Consider the following 15,288-nt stretch of genomic DNA (forward strand, 5'->3'; position numbering starts at 1 on the left):
CCCAAGGGTGATCTCAACCGGCTGTGAGGGAGGCTCCATGTAAAAGTGAAACATAATGGTATGCAATAGGAGATAAAAAACAACTCCAAAGTTATGAAATGATATATTTACCAATAACCATTGATCACTTTTAGTGATGGGCTGCTGATAACATAGAAATACTCAGTTATTGACATGTGTCTGTATGTATATAGGAGTAACAACTTCAAAAATACATACGCTTGTTTTTTGCTTAATAATTCAATAAAAATGTGGTTTTAACTTCAATAACACGGTTTATTGCAAATAAACGGCTGTTAAATCACCATGGTTCCCAATAATCAACTCGAATTAAATTTATATATTTGCAAGGATTTGATATATGGATGATTATAGGATTTGATATAAAAAATAATTTACATGATAAAATACATCAACACACGTTCATAACATGCATTCATCGTGCCATTCGTAATTTTCTGCAACACAATTCACAGAATTAAAGTAGGGGCAATATCCTAGATCGTAGGCATAGTCTATCAGCTTGTAGACGTAATCTCCTGTAGGCAAAATCACTTGTAGACGTAATCTCCTGTAGGCAAAATCACTTGTAGACGTAATCTCCTGTAGGCAAAATCACTTGTAGGCGTAATCTCTGGCACCCGTCCGGATTTATACGCACAAGTAGCTTAATTGATCTTGCGATTTCATACATTAAAGCTAGTTGCAAGCAATCTGAAGTTCCTTCGATCAATCGTTAGTAGCAGTTTCACGAACCATAGGCGAAACTTTTTTGACTTTCATAATCAATTGTTATGAATAAATCAATGACGAACGTATTATACTTCCTATGTGTAATACTTCTGGCGGTTACTTCAAAAGCTGACGACAACGTTGGCCATTATAAACCAAATTGGAAATCTCTAGATTCCAGACCACTTCCGTCTTGGTATGATGATGCTAAAATTGGTATTTTCGTGCTTTGGGGAGTTTTCTCAGTACCAGCTTTACGCGGAAAATCAAATACAGCAGAATCATTTTGGACCGGTTGGCAGAATTCCAAACCTGGAGATTTTCTTTATGATTTCATGAAAAAAACTATCCAGCTCAGTGGACTTATGGAGATTTCGCCAACCAGTTCACTGCAGAGCTTTTTGATGCTACCAAATGGGTGGAACTGTTTCAGGATGCTGGTGCAAGGTGAGATATATTTTGTGCATTGCGTTATAGCACCACTTTAAGAATGCGCTATGAAAGTTGTTGCAACTTTCGTCACCCCTGTGAACTCCAGTACGTGTACGTATGTGGTCATGTCTATTCAAGCTCGGATCTCCTTCCAGAGACCTAAGAGTTTCGGTACTTGCCTCAAGCTTTTAGCCGATCCCAATAACGCCCTTTTCTGCAACTGGTGTTAAATAACGTGCAGGTACATACCTTGATACGACACTGTAGAATAAGCCGATCCGTGAGTTGCCGTAAAGCTTATATGTCATAGCATCGAGAAGCCAATCAAGCTGTTAATCTGATAGCTTTAATACCATGGCAAAAGCATCACTTACCTTGACTTGTTTCACCATTGCCTTAGACATCATTAGGCTACATAATACCTCAAAACACGATTACACACCAACTGGCTTGCGTTAATGGACGGGTATAACTGGAGTATCTCAGAACCTGCATGCAACCTCAGAACCTCTATGTATGCATGCATACATGCATGTATGCATGCATACATAGAGGTTCTGAGGTTGCATGCAGGTTCTGAGATACTCCAGTTATACCCGTCCTGCGTTAATAGTTGCAGTTATTTGATTAAGCCATATGTGATGTGTAGGTACTCTTGTACACAAGGCCCTATAACTACTGAAATTACAGTTGTTTTTATATGCCAGCACTTTTCAATCTCTCCCCGAAGGGCAGATATTTTGCCACAGTTTCCTGTACATACTGGCTGTGATGTTGTCAATGGGTGCTGCTATATCTATTATAGTAACTATCTTGCTCTCCTAGTCCACAACCACCATGATATCTGGCTGGCTTTCCAAGATGTGCTTGCCTGTTCGGATATGGAAGTTGCACAGTTGTTCTCATTGATCTTATCAAGAGCTTTCCGCTAGTGTTGTGGCTTATTGAGGCCATACTCATCGCATAGGCTTCTGTACACTACACATGCGACAGGATTATGCCACTCACTGTATGCATTTCCTGCTAGCTGCTTGCATCCACTGATCTTGTGTTCTCAGGAAGATTCTCTGAGGATGAGGAGGCTCATCCTCTGTGGGCATCCATGGAGGATGTGTTCACTGAGAATGGTCTTTGGTGCATCCTTGTACAGTCTGCAATCTGCATCTAAGATCATTTCTAGTGTCATATATCTGTGTTTGGATTTTGGAATAACCTAGTTGGAAGCACTTGCTCCTGTCTGCCATGATTGGCTGCTCTGTACTGGCCGCAAAGTTACCTTTGTTCAACCGCATATTCGTCTGGTGGAGTTCACCAAACTCAGGTACTTGTTGGTAGCAGGCGCCATGGGCAGCTTTGGTGTGCCAGTGTCGGGTTCCTTATCATCAGTGTGCGGTATCCATTGTCACAGCAATCGGGTAAAATTTAGCTCGCATTTTGCCTATGGTGACTGCATAGGCTTACATATTTGTTGTTATAGTGTCTGTTGTAGACTTTTGAGTCCTCTTGCCCCCATCTTTCTTACTGTGATCCCACGACCAAACATGAGCGAACCGATTGGTTGGGAGATTTATGATAAATGCACATGTGCACACAACTCCCAAAAATTATTCATTAACGGCCGTCGCAAACCCTTGTACTGAAATCTCATCAACAAATTTAACCATTTTGTGTAGAGTCGTTTAAATATAATAACGATACAAAACACATAAACCTTTTTAAATATGTTACCAAGTCTTTGAAAGGTTACTACAAAACCCTGAAACTAACCCATCTGATCGTATTATACATAAATAGACAGATTAATTCGGCCTTAAATCGAAATAAAAAATTTACAAGCCTAATGTAATTAAAGTTAAGACCAGCATATGAAACGCCGATAAAGCCGTGCGACAGAGAGTAGAAATATTAAGTCGCCAGCATTTTGCGAGAAAAATGTGGACATTTTACCAGTCTATGGCATTGTTTAATTGCCAAAGGTTTGTGTAATTAGCGTAGACTGTTTGAGGCGTAGACCGATTTACAGGTACGAAAATGTGGTACACAGTTTATCAGCCTACGTATTTTGTCCAATTACCGAAGGTTTTTTAAATTATCTAGAACATTAGCCAGATTTCTTTACATCTTATCTACAAGCTAGGGCGGAACTACAATGCCCCTTTATGACAAGAATATTTCTTTATTTCACTCCAGTTTGCATAAAACTTCCAGACGCGTTAATGCTAATGCTTGCTTTTTGTTACATATCGCTGTCAAAACCATTCTACATTCACAACACAACCAAATTTCAAACAGTATATTACACGGCAGCTTGCCGGTTTACTTTTAATATTGCATTTCAGAGATATAATAAACATATATATTTCTCTATTGTTGTTAGTTAAATTACGTACAGTAGGTTAGGTCTACAGCTTGAATTAATATTTATTTCATTGTTGTAAAACATAAGTTTGAGGTAGTAGTAGATTAGGTCTGATTTTTATACAACCTTTTGTTTTGCATAATTGACCTTTTGAATTTCATTTCAAAACAACTTGACAACTACCATGAACATACAACCTCCCAGAACACCACGTCGTCGCATTGGCCGTCTACGTGTCTCCCAATTATTACGGAGGAGGAGAAGTAGAAGGTCCTCACAGCAACCATCAACATCAAACACTAATGTTCAACAACCCGCTACTCAAAATAATAACTCATCTGATTCAGAGAATTCTTTAGTAGATGTTGTAGGCTTCGCCTACAACATCTAACTAAAGAATTCTACTTTTGTAAAATTCTGACCTTTTGTAACTACTTTTTTAACAAGCAGCAGTACCTTTTCTTTTTTCCATTATTACTTTGGTTGTGGGCTGTATGACAGAGGAATTTCTAGTATATAAGCCTAAGCTCTAGCAGTATCGAACTAATGGTGGAGTGCTCTGTGCATGGTCACCGGTCTGCGAGTTGCTAGGTCCGATCCCTTGATGGATTCTTCCGTCTACCTTACTATTGGATACCTAATTATCAGCAGTTCCTCGCAGCTTCCAGCAGTTCACTCGGTTCCTGGCTTTACTGCAGCAATATATATCCTTAGTCTCACCAATAGGCCTACAATATTTATCAGGCTTCTATATTGTTCAAGTTCTCCTTGGCTTGCGAGAATCTTTGTCTTCAATTTGTTTCAGATACTTGATTTTTGCAACAAAGCACCGTGAGGGTTTTTCAAACTGGAATACGAACTATTCTTTCAATTGGAACTCGATGCAAGTTGGACCAAAGCGAGATATCGTAGGTCAGATTCAATTTGTTTGATACTTTGAGAGCTCTAACCACCTTGTTTACTGTTATTGTGCGCAGTAACACAGTTAAGTAATCTCTAGCTTATTTTGTTTGTTTAGCTGAAATTGCTGGAGCTGTTCGTCAAACTGATATGAGACTTGGTCTCTATCACAGCATGATTGATTGGCACAATCCACTTTTCCTCATGGACAAAAGTAATAACTTCTCAACTCAACTGTATGTCAATGTAAGTGATTCGTTCAATTTTTCTTTTAAAACATATTATACTTATATACTTTTGTAATAGTTACAACTTTTGAAGTAATATATAATATTTATTTATTTATAGATTACATTCTGGTGGGTTTGATGAGTAGAAAGGGCAGAAAACCCAGAGAATTCTATTAAAGACTAAAATGAAAAAACATTTTTATTGAAATTCAGTAGCATGTTTTTAAAGTGTTTCCAAGAAGATTTTCATGAATATTACATGCTTTGAAAATTTCTCACTCATCTCTATACAGTGATTTGGTATATTTTCTCAGGGGAAGATGATACCAGAGGTGAAGGAATTAATAAACACTTTCCAACCAGACTTGCTCTGGTCTGATGATACCCCAGCTCCTACAGACTATTTTGAGTCAAAACAATTCTTAGCATGGCTCTATAACTACAGGTATTGTCAGTCTACAGCAAGTGTTTCACGACAAGAAGCATATAGGAGATAAGTTGTTCATCAAGAGTATTTTTACTCGAAACCACTGCTAGTTAACAGAGCATTCGTTCTTGCATTAATCTATAACATTTGTTACAGTCCTGTGAGAGACCATATCGTGGTAAATGATCGCTGGGGAATGGACACGACCTGCGCCCATGGTGGATATTTAACATGCACTGATAATTATAATCCGAAGGTAAGTCCTGATGCCTTGGTCAAGTGTTTAGAATTTGACTGCAATCTTTTATCAATGACATCTCTACCAAAACTTCCTTCTCATTATAAACAAAGCATTTCCAGCACGCTGGAAATGCTTTGTTTATAATGTTCTAATGAGAAGGGAGTTATCATTATAACATTATCATCTAGCTTGCTAGATGTGCATTTCACGCTGGAAATGCACATCTAACAAGCTGCTGTACTTTACCTCATATTTATTGACAACAGGCTATAAGCGAATGAATAGGAATCACTTTTTGATTTCCAAAGACGGCAAGTTTCATTGGCTAATATACGTTTCCGGTATTGGTCGACAAAAAGAAGTTATTTATTGTTAAACAAGTTTCGTTCTTAGCGAGCGGTACACAGCATTTCAACTTGCTTGCTGAATAAAGCTTGGAATTTTTGCAGCACTTTCTGGTAGAGAGTGCTGATTTAAAAACTAAGATATGTTCTGTGTTCTTGTGCAGGTACTACAGAAGAGGAAGTGGGAGAATTGTGATACCGCGCAGAAGAGTACCTGGGGCTATGCTAGGAACAAGGACCTGAGTGATTATCAAGATATACATAGCATTCTCTCCAAGATAGCTCAGACTATTAGGTACTATGGCTAATTTGTTAGAAACTGATACATACTCAGGCTAGGAGACATAAAATTAGGTAACAATTTCTGAATGAAAAAAGTGCGTGCTACCAGGTACTGAAACTAAGATGAGATACTTTTAGTTAGTGGAGCTTTTGGGTGAATTTTGTATGAGCAAGCAACTTTTAGGCAGTAATAAAACTGTCACAAATTCTGAAATTAGTTTTTAGGCTGCTTGTAATAGTCATTATCATCACACATGGTATTGCTGCCTGATAACTTGAAGATTAGTTGGTGAATTGGTTGTGCTGTGCAATCACCTGTTAGTGAATGCCAAAGGCCTAAAAGATTCTAGATCACTTGACTCGCCATAAATACTGTAACAGATTTTTAACACGATAATTCAATATTTCAAAACTTTACTGTGCATATCAGAGATCCTGATGCTTGTCATAGGTCTTGTTATAATATCGTGTATCATTGTTCATTTAGGCTTTTTCAAAGTATTTTATGCACTTCGCTCTAGCTGTGGAGGAAACTATGTGCTCAATGTTGGACCAACTCATGATGGTAGAATTCTACCAATATTTGAGGAGAGGCTGCGACAGATGGGGGCGTGGCTTAAAGTCAATGGAGAAGGGGTATATGCTAGTTCACCCTGGAGATATCAGAATGATACAGTATCTGGAAATGTCTGGTAAGATTTAACTACAGCGCACCCTCAGGATACGATGTTGATCCGTTCAATTACAACTTACTTCAGATAATTTTAACTTACTTCAGATAGTTTAACTCACACTTAAAACTAAGTTTTATTATTTATTTTACCGTATTTCAACTTTTTATCACGAAAATTTCATCACTCATCAGTTTCTGTCCTCACTTTCACTATAACATTTAGCGTGTCTGGTTAAAACCTTTTTCAACCTAATTCAACAAAAAAGGCCGAGCGGTGCAATTATCGAAAGCGGCCTCTCGCACACTTGACCATTTAATGGCTATTGTAAAGAAAAAGGAAATTTTATTTACTATACAGGACGTACATACCTTTGGAGTAACGTGATTTGAGCTGGCACATGTAGTGAGTAGAGCGGAGAGGAGGCAAAGACGTACTAATGCTAATTATGTTACTGTACACTTGAAAATAAATTTAATACGTAATGAAATGGAATTATTTGGCAGGCTAAAAAGAGTTGTCTAGTCCTGTCTAATTTTTTTACTGGTTTTAAGAGAAAAAGTTGCCACTTTCGGGTCCTGAAAAGCAGAAATGGCCAAGAAGACACAGCTTTCCTGCTGGTGCAGAGAGTGCTCTAAGAAAGTAAACTAACTTGGTGCAATGTAGAAGATGCCTACTCGATCACTTATTGAAGATGATGCTTGCTGGTGCACTGTAAATGCTGGTGCAAAGCAGAAAATTGCTAGCTAGCTAACGTTTGTAAAAGGATCCAGAGAAGATTGTACAGTAGTTTGTCTTCCATGAAATGTGCGCAAGAATTAATGTAACCAGACATACAGAAGTTGTACGTATTTATACTCTAGAGATCAGGGCTTTAGCAAGTTTTAGAAAGTAATGTGGATGCGTCAACTATCTTGAGTAGCTGGTTATATATGAGTTACATACATATGATGATTTGTATTTACGTAGTAGAAAACAGGCCCGCTTGCAAAGACATGGTTAAACAAGAAAATAAAACGTAAAATCAAAATGAAATAAATAAAACAAAATAAAACATGAAATGAAATGATTAAAACTTGAAAAACATGCCACACAAAGAAGATAAATAATGATATACATTATACATGCATTTTACAGTATTGTTTTTATGTACCATCCACATCAGTGAATTGAACACTTGAAAATTTTCTGTCTCTCCTACTTCCTCGCCACAACTAAATGGTTGCTCCTCTTGAATGCTGATTTCATGCAAGGGCTCCAACTCCTTCAAAAATGTCAGTCGTACGATCCTCCTTGTGCTTGCTTTAATAGAGTTCTTGTTTTTGATAATAATTGCAAATGTTGATTGGTTGCGACCATATTCCTCGGCAATATTATCAATACTGGCGCCTTCTTCCTATTTATTTATGACCTCCAACTTTGTTGAAGAGGAAATCATTTTTCCTTCGTCTTTTAACGTTTGTATCGGTCTCAGATTCCATAGCTAACGAATTAAATATAGATACTTGTAGTTATATACGTATGCTGACCAAAAGTTTATAGTAAAAGGGAGGATAACGCTAAAAATGAATATTTGCTCTTGCTTATGTATTTTTCACAAAATTTCCCACCTAGAATGATGACCTGAGAGAAGTCGTCATCGTGTCTCTTCTAAACATTGTGAAAATATTTTCGGCGAACCGCGTTTCGGCCTCTTTGTTATTTTGACATACATAATAAGCCTACCAACTGCCAAATTTGAACTCGGGCGGAAGTTTTCTTGAATTCGTGTGGTGAAATAAAAGTCGAATGGTGAGGTGAAAACCTCACCTCACCATTCGACCACCAGGTGAGGTGAAAACCTCACCTTTGTAAGGTTGTTCAACTTTATAAGGTGAAAAAATCGTATATTAGAGTAATCGTATCTTGAGGGTGCACTGTAAAAGCTAAAAGCAAATTATCGTAAAACCTCTATTTGAACCTCATGACGCTCTATTTTTCAACCCTTCCTTTATAGTAGCGGTCAAATAGAGGCTGGCGTCAAATAAAGGTGAAGTTCAATTAGAGGTTTTACGGTAAATGTTATATAAGACTATCTTGCATATAAACCGAGGCTAGCAAAACCACCCTAAAATCAGGGGATTTATAAGAAGTAAATTAAATGTTATATAATTCTTTCAGCCATTTTTACTCTTTAAAACATACAGTAGAACCTCGATGGAAGATCAGCTCTATGCATATTTGGTGACCAAAATGCAGGGCAAGAAATGAACTTCTTTTTACTAAAAGTAATTCCAATGTCTAAAGGTTTTGTTAGTGAAAAGTTAAAAATTTGATGAAAATCAAAAGGGAATGCTCAAGTAATAAAAATGTATAAATGAAGTTGATTTAAATATTTAGTATATCTAAGTTTAAATAAATCACGTCACAAATTTTCATCCCTTCACAGCCGAACCCATGCATTGCCGGACCCACGCTTGTTTACTTGTATTTAAGACTAAGTACTGACAGAAATCTTTCTTTATTATAACATGATAATCATGTATAATGGTTTTAACATAAATAGCAAAGATCAGGATTGATTTCGTATTATCGAGGTTTGACTGTATTTCTGTTTTCTCGCAATATCTGTTGAGAACATCTCATTTCTAAATACAGTAGATGCTTCTATAACGCCTGCCATTATGACATAAATTTCACAAAACGTAAAGAATTTATGTAAAGTTTTTGCCTCGTACAAGGTAAAACATTTTGTATAACATGAAATCAGAAGAAGTTCTCACATTCGATTTGAATAACACGCATCTCGTGGTTAGCCTTTAAAATATCCCTTTCCCTCTTGTTGCTTTTGAGAGAGAAGAAGATGTATGAATAGTTATCTTTATTATATATATATATATATATATATATATATATATATATATATATATATATATATATATATATATATATATATATATATACTAGTACCCTTGCAGTCTACTTCACTGTGAGACATTGTCAGATCTGTCGATAAAGCACAGTTGATAAGTAGCTGTGTAATGTACCGTAAAACTGATCGCCACCTGTAATTGAACACCACCCGTATTTGAACATCACTCGTATTTGAACGCCACCCGTATTTGAACGTCACCCGTATTTGAACGCCACCCGTATTTGAACGCCACCCGTATTTGAACACCACCCGTATTTGAACGACACCCGTATTTGAACGCCACTCGTATTTGAACGTTACCCGCATTTGAACGCCACCCGTATTTGAACACCACCTCTATTTGAGCGCCACCTCTATTTGAGCGCCACTTCTATTTGAGCGCCACCCCTATTTGAGCGCCACCCCTATTTGAGCGCCATCCCTATTTGAGCACCGCTATGGGGAATGGGTTGAAAAATAGAGCACCACCCCTTTTTTGAACCTCACTTCTATTTTAATGCCACTTCCATTTAACCGATACTGTTTGACATTCTTAACCTTTGCAAACCCATAATAGAGAGTGATCAGCAGAAAAGTGTTCACAAAAAAATACTAATAATGACTCGATTACATCAAAAACGATTACTTCGTTTGTTGTTTCTGCTCGTATCGAAGTCCATTTTCCAACTCCAAGTCTTTAGGTAATTTCGTTAGAAACTCTGATCGCACCACCATGGAAATAATTAGTAACTGTATCAGGCTAATAGTAATTCTTTTGTTAATGTGGTCTTGATACTTCAATGTATGTGGGGAAAAGTTCTTGCATTTACAATGAAAATTGTGCTACTACTATTTTGAAGCTATTTTGATTACACGCGGATTTTATTTGCGCTAAAAGTTTTTATTTAAAATGGCATCGTGTAAAAGGCTCTGCCAAAAAAATTGTTGGGACGCTAATAGTGACTAGCTCAACTGTGCAGAAGACGGGTTGTGGTCGGAAAACATTGTGGACGGTATTGAACAACCAGATGAATGTGAAAGTTTTAATCAGAAGTAAAAATCAGAACGAACTGGCCGAGTAAACAATGCAAATATTTTTGTTTTAAAACTATTAATATTTGTTGTAATATGTTAATTTTTGTTGCTGCATGTATTATAATTATTATTTGTTTATGTAACTTGGTACTGAATGTATATTTGTAACATTTGATAGATTATTATTATAAAATTTATAAATTTGCATATTTATAGCATATTATTTGATAGCATGATTGCAGTAATCTGAACGCAGCTTACAATGGATTGGCGCGCAAAACCTCTGTTCTGTGCACATAACAAGCCAGTTTTGGCTGTGGACTGTAACAAACATATCGATGAGTGCTAAGAACCGAGTGAAAGTGATAAGAGAAAAGATATAAGTTGTCGATACAAACTAATAATACTACAGTTAGGTATGGTTGTTTAATTAAAAAGGTAAATGTAGTCTTTTTTCTTTTTAAAAGACTGAAGTGGTAAGTTTGGAGAGATCTTGGAATGTATTAAGCAATTTACGTGTATTTTACTGTTTGTATAGCGTAAAATCCCTATAATGTACAACCTCCTGGAAGGAATTGTTTACGCTGGAGGAGCGTCGACTGTATATCGATCCTGTGCTTGAATATCACTCAATGCTTCAATTGTATTTGTTTTCATAGGTACACACAGAAAAAGTCAAACAGTTCATCAAGTGGATACAGTGTCTATGCATTTGTACTCGAATGGCCTGAGAATAATAAACTCACTCTGGGCTCCCCCATAGCCACCCCTACTACAACTATTAGCATGCTTGGATACTCAGATGTTAATCAGTACTTTGAGTACAGCAGAAGGAGAGATGGGGCTGGTCTGGTAGTCAAGTTTCCTTACATTCCACCAAACAAGTTACCTTCATTCTATGCCTGGGTACTTAAACTAGACAACCTTGGTAACTAATTGCACGTTATGTGCCCTATCCAGTGTTGCACGCTTTTAGAGCATGAAGGACGAGGAGACGGGAAGTCTTCGTCATCACACAGCAACATTATATTTATCGTGTTATTAACAATGTGTTAATCGTGTTATAATAATCGTGTTATAATAACCGTGCTATAATAACTGTTATAATAATCGTGTTATAGTAACCGTGTTATAATAACCATGTTATAGTAACCGTGTTATAATAACCGTGTTATAATAACCGTGTTATACTAACCGTGTTATAATAACCGTGTTATACTAACCATGTTATAAATAATCGTGCTATAATAATCGTGCTATAATAATCGTGCTATAATAATCATGCTATAATAATCGTGTTATAATAACCATGCTATAATAACTGTGTTATAATAATCGTGTTATAATAATCGTGTTATAGTAACCGTGTTATAATAACCATGTTATAGTAAATGTGTTATAATAACCGTGTTATAATAACCATGTTATAATAACCGTGTTATACTAACCGTGTTATAATAACCGTGTTATACTAACCATGTTATAAATAATCGTGTTATAATAACCATGCTATAATAACTGTGTTATAATAATCGTGTTATAATAATCATGTTATAATAACCGTGTTATAATAACCGTGTTATAATAACCGTGTTATAATAACCGTGTTATACTAACCATGTTATAAATAATCGTGCTATAATAATCGTGCTATAATAACCGTGCTATAATAATCGTGTTATAATAAGCTCGCCCAGCTATGGTGCACAACAGACTACAATTATATTTATTATCCGTTTGTATCAACTTTTACCATCTAGACTTATATTGAACATTATTGTCACTTTTATATCATGAAATTTTATCAATTTGAACACATTTTAGTAAAGATCTGCTATCAAATGTTTTAATACACAAACGATCTGAATCTCAAATGATGTGGTAGTAGACAGACTGGTCTTTTCTTATCTATCTACAGTACTTGGTTGTTCACAGGGTGTCTGTTCTATTTGCTTCTAGTGTTTTGGAGTACTAAGTGCATTGTCTACATTCAATCTGTTTGATTTTGTATACTGATCATTTAATAATAATGATAATTTAATATTCAATCTAAGCTCTTTAGTTTTTATTTCATATAAATGCTGTGGTTACAGATAGTGTGATCATATAAATGCTGTGCTTACAGATAGTGTGATCAGATACTTCGTTCGTTCAGCTACAGCGATAAAGCTTTAAGAATCAAGGAATCTGCTGCGAACTGGATTTGAATGCACAAAATCCAGTTCACAGGCATCTATTTATCCAATACACCACACTGTCTAACCTGCGACTGTATACCATGGAATAAATTTGGCACATACTTCAAATACGTGCCAATCTTTCGTGGCTTCACATTAAACACTACAAATAGCTTTATTTGTAAAGCTATACCAGAAGGAAAATCTGTGAATCCTTACTAGAAGGAAAATGCATATCCATAAGTGAAGAAAAATGCTTTAACTCATGTAGCCAACAAGACTATTGCAATCAGTATACCTGTAGATCTGTAGTAGGCACTGCAGCTGGTATGAGTTACACACAAATAAACACGATAAACATAAATAGCACAGTACACAGAAATAAACCAACACATTGATTTAAAAGTTGGAATGGTAAACGTTGATGTTGAATGTTGATTAAAAGTAAATTTTCTGTACGAAAGCTTTTTTTATTACCCATGCAACGCTGGACATCCAGCTAGTAATTATATAATAATACAGCTGCAGTTTAGATTTGACATTCAACTAACTTTAATAACGTAAGTGAATGGCCACCGGCAGTTCTTTACCAACAATATAAAGTAATAAATTATTTGGTTTCACTATCTTGAAATACCATGATTTAGAAATAATATTATAGCATAATTGCTCATTATAATTGTCCTTCAACATTCTGTGTAGCCGTGCTCTGACAATGGCATGTGAAAAAACAAGGAAATTGTTCATGATACGAATGGAGAGCTGGCATAATTATTGTACAATCGGTCTTGATCAGCCATCAGGGTGTTGCTGTAATTAATCTTTGCATGAATTTTTCTGAATGTCTATGGCTTCTTGGCTGTGTATATCGCTACCCAAAATTACAAAACGAATATGGTGTTAGCTAAGTTATGTTTTGTCGCTCAGATACAAGTAGGTCAGATTAGGAGAGATCTAAAGCAACCACTAGGCACTTCAAGTATCTTTACTCACCTGTATGCAACTGTTAGATTTAGTAGTGTACTGTATTACTCACCTGTATGCAACTGTTAGATTTAGTAGTGTACTGTATTACTCACCTCTATGCAACTGTTAGATTTAGTAGTGTACTGTATTACTCACCTGTATGCAACTGTTAGATTTAGTAGTGTACTGTATTACTCACCTGTATGCAACTGTTAGATCTAGTAGTGTACTGTATTACTCACCTGTATGCAACTGTTAGATTTAGTAGTGTACTGTATTACTCACCTGTATGCAACTGTTAGATCTGGTAGTGTACTGTTCTTAATACTTTTTTGCTTTCTATTATTGGTTATTTGTAATTGGTGTTGCCATTTTTTATTCTTAAAATGGTTGCATTTATCAAATACGTGTAACTGTTGTTTACATGCTAAAGACTTAAAGGGGTTATTAAATCTACCACCGTTGTAGCGAGTAAATTAAAACTGTTTTTACTGTTATGCTGTTTTATTTGTGCTGTTAAATATTTTGGTATTGCCAATGTAGTATTTTGTCTTTCAATGTCCTAGGGTCAGTATTTATTACTTCACTTTTTGTCATCAACTTTTATCTGTTTCGATATATTCAAAGTTCACTTGCGAGTTGCATACTTTAGACTCTGGTTCTCAAAGTTCATGATATACAGTGGGGTCTGGGCGCCCGATAAGGTAAACTGCACTGTATATTGCAGAAAAAAGCACAAGTTAGTTGACCTTTGGTTATTGTCTGAGTCGATGTAGTGATAAATGTGTAGTAATTGTGTAAGGGACATGAAGAACATCCAGTGGCAGAACAACGTCACAGATTTGAAAACCGAAAAACAGGCAGACCTATGATCAATGGCTGACATCCTTATTGAAACAAGTTTGAGATGATTGGGCTATGTATACAGAATGGAACAAGAGCGACTTGCACTTCAACTAATATACTTGTAACTATGTGATGAAGGAAGGCCTAGACTCTACTATTAAGATCAGAGGCAGATCAATACAAGCTAATGACAGACATCTGCTTGTAATCGAGCCAGTGATGTAGTGCTGCCCTAACACTCCCTAACTAAGCTATGGTTAGTGATGTAGTGCTACCCTAACACTCCCTAACTAAGCTATGGTTAGTGATGTAGTGCTACCCTAACACTCCCTAACTAAGCTATGGTTAGTGATGTAGTGCTGCCCTAACACTCCCTAACTAAGCTATGGTTAGTGATGTAGTGCTACCCTAACACTCCCTAACTAAGCTATGGTTAGTGATGTAGTGCTACCCTAACACTCCCTAACTAAGCTATGGTTAGTGATGTAGTGCTACCCTCACTCTCCCTAACTAAGTTATGGTTAGAAAATTTTTGTTTTTTAAGTATAACTATAGTTAGAGTTAAAAAATTTTAGACTGCCAATTCTCAAGGTATATTATAGCTCTATTTCATTGATTCAAATACACTAGTCATTATGGTCGACATTCAATGGCCATTCAATATAAAAGCAGCATACAGTACAATACAGTGATGTAATGTTCATGTAACATGACAAGATTGTGATCCTAATTGGTTGTCTACAACAAAGGCTA

At 36.2% G+C, this 15,288-nt stretch overlaps 1 pseudogene; it reads left to right on the top strand.

Annotated features, from left to right (window-relative positions):
• The first annotated feature begins 648 nt into the window (after nucleotides 1–648).
• LOC137393784 (alpha-L-fucosidase-like) lies at nucleotides 649–11,707 on the top strand (annotated as a pseudogene).
• The last annotated feature ends 3,581 nt before the right edge of the window (nucleotides 11,708–15,288 follow it).

Source organism: Watersipora subatra, chromosome 4, assembly GCF_963576615.1.
Source record: "Watersipora subatra chromosome 4, tzWatSuba1.1, whole genome shotgun sequence".
Taxonomy (NCBI): Eukaryota; Metazoa; Bryozoa; class Gymnolaemata; order Cheilostomatida; family Watersiporidae; genus Watersipora; species Watersipora subatra.